Genomic DNA, 8,417 nt, shown 5'->3' with positions numbered 1-8,417 from the left:
CTGATGGCTCTCTACTATTCATTCTTTTTTCTTTTTTTTTAGAGCCATCTTCTAGAAAACATGCTTTGTAGTTTTTTCTTCTGTATTTCCTAATTGCATCCAGACGTTCTTTAATGCAGAGATGATGTCGGGATGCTGCGCACGACGAACACCTCTATCTTGAAGGCTCTTTGTTCGTTCTTCGTCTTCTTCTTTTTTTGTTTTTTTCTTGAGCCGTGTTCGTCTGTTTTTCTTGCTTACATCCAGACGCTGGTGGTTTGTCCGGATGCGTCTCAGTGGTGCTGTTCTGAGGGATAGACTCGTATGATAAAGTCTCCAGCTGGTTCAGTGTGTCCAGTTTCAGTTCAGTTTGCAGCTGCTTCCTCGCTTTCTTCAGCTGTCTGTGGGGTCTGCGTCTACGTCTTCTCTCCGTGTGATACAGGGCTTCATGTTTATTGAGGAGATCGCTTTGCTCCTCAGCCCAGGGCTGCATTTGCTCCAGCTCCTGGTTTGGAGAGTCTACATGTTCCATCAGGTGACAGCCAGTACGTGTCACCTAGAATTATGAAATTTGATACACATATGTAACTCATCAAGACATACAAAAATGTAATTGACACCCATGCCCAAAACCCAACAGGAAGTCAGCCATTTTGAATTATCTGTCACATTTTCCATGATTTTGGCTCGTTTTTATACATTTTCAAAAGCTATAAACTCAAACATGATTTCATGTTTGAATTAGGTTTATTTTTCACTTTATGACAGATTTTGAACATTTTGATAATTGAAAAAGAAGAACCACAGTAGAAGAATGTCAGCATCCATTTTGTTGACATTTCTCTACTCTTTTCCTCCAGCTGTTGCTGCTCTCTGTCCCTTCATCACCTCTGTATGATATTATTGTGATAAAGAGCTTGGGGTAGTGATACACATATTACAGTTTCTTTAAAAGTATAAAAGGGAACTTAAAACTTTAAATAGAATGATCTCAAAAACATGTTTTTTGAGGAATATCTGGAATATGAAATGATAAAAAGATTTCATTACAAAGATATTGCAAGAAAATGAGCTCAGCGGCTCATTTTTAACCCACTGTTGCATCGAAGGGTTACGAAACGGAGCTAAATATTGTTAGCTTCTTGATTAAAACCACATCTAGACCGTCTCTGGGTGCTGTGGTCCAGGATCCACTGCTCTGGGCCTCACTGCAAGGACCCTCTTCTTTCTACGTCGGTTGTTCTAATGATGTTGAAAGAGACTCACACGGAAAAGGCATTGGAGACGTACTGCGACGGAGACTGATGTGAGAGAGGTGACAGCCACCTGGAGCTACACTGGGCCAGCCAGCCCGCTATACATCACCATTCCCTCTCTCTCTCCCTCTCTCTCTTTCATTGCACCGTCGGCCCAATTTTTGCAGCAGCTCACCGAGGAACGTCCTGCTGCTCCTGACAGATGCTCCGCTTTGACCTCTGAGTCACTCACTAAAAGCTGAAACAGGAAATGGGACCACCTTTCAAAAATGCACATGGAAACAGGTATTGTAAATTACACAGTACTATTCATTTTCACCCCAGTGTGATTAGGGTATCTTTTATATTTTTCACTACAAGTAGAACAAGTGAGCTGCTGTTTATTTCCAATTTAATTTGCAGACATAGTACTGAATGGAAACAGAAAGCTTGTTTGGATGGGTAGAACAGTACTGTTTACACCAGAGCTTCTCCAACTTACCAACCAAAGATCTCCATCAGATTTCTTCAAGGCCAGAGGTTCGGAATGATCAGGTGATAAAATATCATTTTACAAAATGACTTAGAACGTTTAAGTAAAATACACTGGAGTATATTTAAGATTGAAGCCTGGGATGAATTGTACTGTTAGGAATCATTTGCATCAGTCACCTCTGATCTGATGTGTCACTGCACCACCACTGTCACATCTCATGAGACTGGAGCTGCTCAGAAACGGATATGGCTCAGCTGGTCCATTTTTATTTTTGACTCAGACGTGTTTTTACAACTACATTTACACGAGCTGTAGAGACTATGTGCTGGAGAAAACAAGACTTGCTGTAATGTTAATGTGTGAAACAGCATCACACAACAACCTCTCCAGATGTTCATGTAACAGCTGTCCTCCTGTGTGTTGTCTGTCTGTCTGCAGTCCTTTTCTCTCTCCTCTTTACACTCGCTCTAACCGGTCAGGCCTCAGGCTGCTTCTGCTGGAGTTTTGTTCCCATTGAAGAGGAGTACTTCCTCCCACTGTCGCCAATGTACTGCTGAAAGGAGATCGCTTGGAATTGTTTTAATGTATTTTTTATGATATTGTACATTTTTGACCTTACTATGTGAAGACTTATATTGTGAACTGGCACTATTTAAATATAATAAAAATAAATTGAATGATCTCAATAAAGTTGCCAAACCAAGGTAAACTAGAAAAGCACTCAGAGAGCGCAGTCCTCCTCCAAGGCTGCACATTTCCCCACAGGGCATTGTCAGAAATACAGCATTTGTTTGTTAGTTATTGATGATCAGAAATCACGACACCATAGAATGTGTTAATATAGATGTACCCACAAACAAAATAACCTTGCGCTGAGCACAGGCATGTGCATGTGTACGTTACGTACGGATACCGAATCATGTGACCTAAACATGTAGCGGGAGGCGGGAATTGATGGGACTCAGAAACACCCCCACAATTTAATCAGTTGTTCCTTGGATCATTTCTGATGGATAAGTCCTGATAAGTCCTCAGCTGTGGATTTGTAGGAGGATCACAATCATGTGATCGTCAGCAGGCAGCTGATGTAGCGTTCACTTGTTGTCACGGTTACAGTGACGCCATGCCACTATCTCACAATGATACAGAAATCTTTAACAAATCCATGGATCCAGACTATAAGCTGCCAAAATGTAATCTCTTAGTTCTTGTGTCATTTCTGACCTTCCCTGAAAATTTCATCCAAATCCGTTAGTCTGTTATTGAGTAATGTTGCTAACAGACAGACAGACAGATGTCGATCGTCACATAACAAGTACTTTAACCATGTGAAAAGCCACACTGAAGTCACATTCATAGAGAAAAGATCCCTGTGAATAATCTCCAGCTACACTGTATATTCCCAGTCTTAACAATTCATCGATCAATAGAAAATGCATTTCAGAACAGACGCTACACTTCAGAATATACTGTCTCCATACCCAGTCCATACCTCATGTTATGAATGCAATATGTCATACTCCATTCCAACAGAAGGTTTGGTCGTTGTCTGGAGCTGCTGTTCAGATGTAATCAGGGTGTCAGCTTGGTTTACACTGTGCATACTATAGATAAATCAGTTCCACTGCAAATACTCTGTATTGGTTCATTTTTTGCTCTGCGTTCAGTGTTTATTTGTACAGGTACAGGTATGTGGGATTATTCAGTTCTACACACGACAGCATTTATAGCCTAAGCTAGTTGTAATGGCTTTCCAGTGATAGGAATTTACAATTCACAAAATTCAGCAAGGAAATACACACTCATCAATAGAAGACACCACCGATACTCTGAACACACATAAACTCAGCGACACTAACAGTCTGATTCTTGACTACATGACTGAACTCTCTCTTCAGTTTGGGCCTGTAATGGTCCCTTTCATGATCCATTTTGATACTGCAGGCGAATGCCATCCACATATCGATTCCTCCAGACAGAAAAAATCTATCTGTCAAAATGAGGATTTACAAAGAGGCATTGGTTGTCCAAATACCCAGAAATCCCCAGTGGTATCACCTATTTCACCGACTGCCTGGGGAGCTGTACTACCTACAAATTCAATGAAATTTAATGATGTGATTGAAAGTTTAATTTCTGTTCTTTTCTTTTTAAATATAGCAGCAGTGATCTGTCTTGTATATATGTAAAAAAAAAAAAAAATCTTTACTTGTAATTACTAGACAAGACAACAATATAATAATATAATAGAATGTTCCATACATATGCTACCTAAAGATAGCATGCTCGCGTTGTATGTGGTTTAACTTGTCTACAAGCAGTCCTGTGCTTCTACATGAAGCTTTCAGTCTGACTAATGGTGGCAGTGGGATCAGCAGATCAGATGAGGAGAGGCAGGCCTGGGAAGCAGGGAGGATTAGATGATGAAACTCTGAAACTCTGTTCTGGATTCTCTTTAAGACAGAGCTTAAGCTCAACTTAATCTTTTCTTATGTACGTCAAAACCCCTGTAGGAAATGAGAATCAATTCATCCATGACATTCGTCTGTGATGAATTTCGATAGGTGCTATTTTTGGAGATGACCTTTCTGTATCATGTCACGTACCGGTACATGACCATTAACTTGGGAAATGTTAGCACAAAGGGAAACAAGAGATATGTACTTTTTAAAGGTAACTTTTTCCTTGTCGATCGATGCAGGAAGGAGAGCAGGAGGTGGAGGTAGACAGCAGAGAGGCAGAACACTGCACTGTCAACGGCTTTATTACAGCCTTCAGCTTGTATTTGGTTTGTTTTAGCAGCTGTTAGGGTCAAATGTGATGGAAACATTCCGTCTTTTTATAATAAATACATCCACAATGAAGTAATGTAGACTGATGATAAATGGTGCTAACTAGAGGGCGAGTCAGTAAAACAGAACATCTCTACATGCAGCACTTCTGTCTGAAGGTTTGCTGCAGTGAGCAGTAAAACTATGCAGGAGCAGCAGAGAGGAGAAAGGTCTTGCCTCATAAATCCTGACCATTATTCAACATATATTTCAACATATTTCATCTCTCCTAAAGCTGTTTAAAACACATTTCCCTTTGCAAAATGCAGTAAAATACAGTTTAATGCAATTAGATTGTTGGAATTTTTGCTAAATTAACACTGGTAGTAGTTTTCTTTGAACCGTAATCTGTACAGCTAAACAACATGTTTACTTCATTATTTATAGAAACCTTTTGATCTATCATTTTCTACGTATTTTTTAAAAAATATTTTTTACTATTAGTAACACTTGGCCTCAAGCCCATTTGTTCATTAAAAATAAATAGATAAATAAAAATATGGGCTGCACAGTGGCTCAGTGGTTAGTACTGTCACCTCACAGCTAGAAGATCCCCGGTTCACATCCCGGCCTTCCTGGGATCTTCCTGCATGGAGTCTCCATGTTCTCCTGTACATGTGTGGCTTTTCTCCAGGTTCTCCAGCTTCCTCCCACAGTCCAGAAACATGCTGAGGTTAATTGGTGATTCTAAATTGTCTGTAGGTGTGAATGTGAGTGTGATTGTTTGTCTCTATGTGTAGCCCTGTGATAGACTGTTACCTGTCCAGGTGAACCCTGCCTTCACCCTCAGTCAGCTGGGATAGACTCCAGCCTCCATGACCCTAATGAGGATTAAGCAGTGTATAGATAATGATGGATGGATGGAAATAAAAATACATGCATATTTAAATAAAATGTCAAATGTAATATTAGATATTATTAAAAGGCTGGGCGCTGTTGTATTTATGCTTGTCAGTGGAATAGTTTGGAACTATTAGAGTGGATTAATATACGTTTGGTGCATTAGCGAATATTCACAGCTAGCATTGAGAGGCACCAGTGCTGCATTTAGTAATGCTATGAGCTAAATGAGACTTCCCAAAGATGTTTGGGTAGGGCAGCTAATTTCAGAATAATTCATGTAACGTTTCAAATAACAACTGATTCTTTTCCACTCTAGTAGCATGACTTCACAGACAATGGTGTGAGTGTGACTGGCTTTTTAGACACTCTGACTTTGCCTCTGGTGCCGTTGTTGCTTTTACCCAATTCATGGTTTTACAACCAAATGCCTGCAAAATGAAGGCATTCTGTCAGCCTCAACTGTACACAGTGTTTAATTAACAAGCGTTAGCAGGCTGGTATTTCAACATACAATGATGAACACTGTGAATATTATTTTAGCTAAATATCAACATGGTAACACTGTCATTGTGATCAGAGATGCTGAACCAGAAAACATCCAGCCAATCGTGTTGCTGCACTGACACAAGTACGGATCTGTAAACTGTGCATGTGTTTACTAGGAGATTGTGGTAAAAAAAAAAAAAAAAAAACACTTTACACACCACATTCGGAGGATCAAAGTCATAACGTAATTATTTTCTTAAAACCTGACTAATGATTTCATCTATGCAGGTATTATGTCCTGGTGGCCATTTAAGTTGCAGTTATGGCCTTTCTTATTCATTTAAATAGGGATCTGATTTTGCTAACCTAAAATAAGATCCTAGAGACATTACCAAGATGACTACTGAGTCACAAGATTTGCTGTAAAGCGACTTTACTGTGATGATGTTACAGTTAGCATGAATCTAAAGCACCGCTGTGCCTGATGACAGCCTTCATGGATTATAGACTCTTTTACTTTGTATAATAGTTGCAAACTTGGTGCCATTTCCAACCCCTGAGTATAACATGAACACACTGTGTATCCTTTAGTGCCATTTTTCACAGCACAGAGTAGTCCGATAGACCTATAAAAATAGTCCGAAACACACAGCATGAATCCAAATGTTCTTAGTTTGTGACATCACTGTCACTGCTTTGTTGATTTGTTTTGTACCATTCGGTCAGTGTTATAAAAGGATGTATTTTAACCCAAACCATGATCTTTATCTAAACTTAATCAAGTAGTTCTGATGCTTAACTTAACCACAGACTGACAGAAATTAGATTTAAGTCACAAGACAAAACAAAACTAAGTTAAAAATAATTAAAGGTCCAACACAAGACGCAAACTTTGCTCCCCTGGGAGATAATCCTACAACCTCCACCTCTTCAACCTCTTTATCAGGCCTTTTAGAGTGGAAATGTTCCTATATGTCTGTCAGCATCAAACACTGTCACAGGTGGGACAAAGGACGCCGTGTGTGTCTCTGAGACACAAATAGCTTTGACAAACTGGCAGTGTTTGACACCCTGACAATGAGAACAGCTTTGAGTTTCCTGACCAACCACTACAATACAACATGTGCTCATCATTGCCCTACATGTTGCAGTTTCTCTTTCCTGAGAGTCTCACAGCATCATCATCTGATTGAATTTACAGTATGTCAGCGACTGGTGCTACTTTTTGCGAGTAACCCAGTTTTACTTGCTGCTTTTCACAAAGTTGTGCTGCTAGAAGTGCTAGCTGTAACTTCACAACCAGCTTTGCAAAGTTACAGCTCTGTTCAGAGACTCTATGAACTGAAAAACCCTTGTGCATTTCTAATGTCTCATTCATGTGTCTTTAACGACACTAGACCTTTCTCATGAAACACACTCTGACATGTCATAGCAGGAAAACACCAGAGTGATAAATGACATTCATGATGTCTGCTCAGGGGTCTGTATTGTAGCTGACGGCTGACAAGTATACCCTGATACAGTTTCACCTTTGTTTTTCTTGCAACGACATGTGACATCTTTTGGACAACAATGAAGCACTAAAGCACAAAGGAATAAAAGAAAGCCAGCTTAGATACACCGCAGAAAACTGCTACATACATGTAGGATGCATTCATTCATTCGGGTCATTTGATGGGATTGGTTAAGATTTAAAAAAAAAAAAAAAAAGGTGTATCACCAGCCTTATCCTCTAAAGGCTCTGCACCTTCTCCACAAAGGTGTAATTCATTCTGACTGATGACACCTCTACAGGCTGCAGTTATGCTGGGGATTAAATGGTGCCAGGTTCATGGTGTATTGGAGGAACCGTATTACCAATCTCTGACTTGTAAAGATCATTCACACCAACTTCCAAGTTTGAAATGCAACTGGAGAAATCTTTGAAAGCTTTTTCTATCGGCTCTTTGGTGCTTAATAATGAGAAAGTGCCTGAAAACCTGCAGCTTCATGTCAGTGTAGTCATGAAAAAGTAAGCACAAGTCAAAAAGTAAGTTTGAACAGAAGTCACATTTATGTCATTTGTTTAACGTCACCTTTACAGATGTTTCAAAGAAGATCAGATCTTCACCTTTCATATGAAGCAACAGGTCCTTACTGTTTCACATGACTGTAAATAGCTTCGATTTAATTCATACGTCACTTTATTGTCAGTATTTTTAAATGATATAAGAATAATAACCACTTTACCATGTGTGAAGGTAGACCATGACTTTGGCTGGTCTACCTTATATGCAGATATATAAGTCTGATCAGAACATTATTCATCAAAATGCAGATTTAGAATGTGTTTTCTAGCTGGAACTGCTGTAGATGGAAGCTGGGAAGATCATCCAAGCGATTCATGTTTTCTTGTTACGCCGTTGGCACGGCAACACCAGTCCGATGCAATGAAATGTCATTTCTACTTTGGTGTTGTGACCCACACCGTGTTTGAACATGATCTGCTCCAGTATTTTGCAAACACTGAGCCTCATATGAGTTTGATCAGAGATAAGCTGGGGAATG

Source organism: Amphiprion ocellaris, chromosome 6 (genome assembly GCF_022539595.1).
Source record: "Amphiprion ocellaris isolate individual 3 ecotype Okinawa chromosome 6, ASM2253959v1, whole genome shotgun sequence".
NCBI classification, from domain to species: Eukaryota; Metazoa; Chordata; class Actinopteri; family Pomacentridae; genus Amphiprion; species Amphiprion ocellaris.
The sequence above is the reverse complement of the archived record's forward strand: the minus strand, read 5'-3'. Positions refer to the sequence as shown.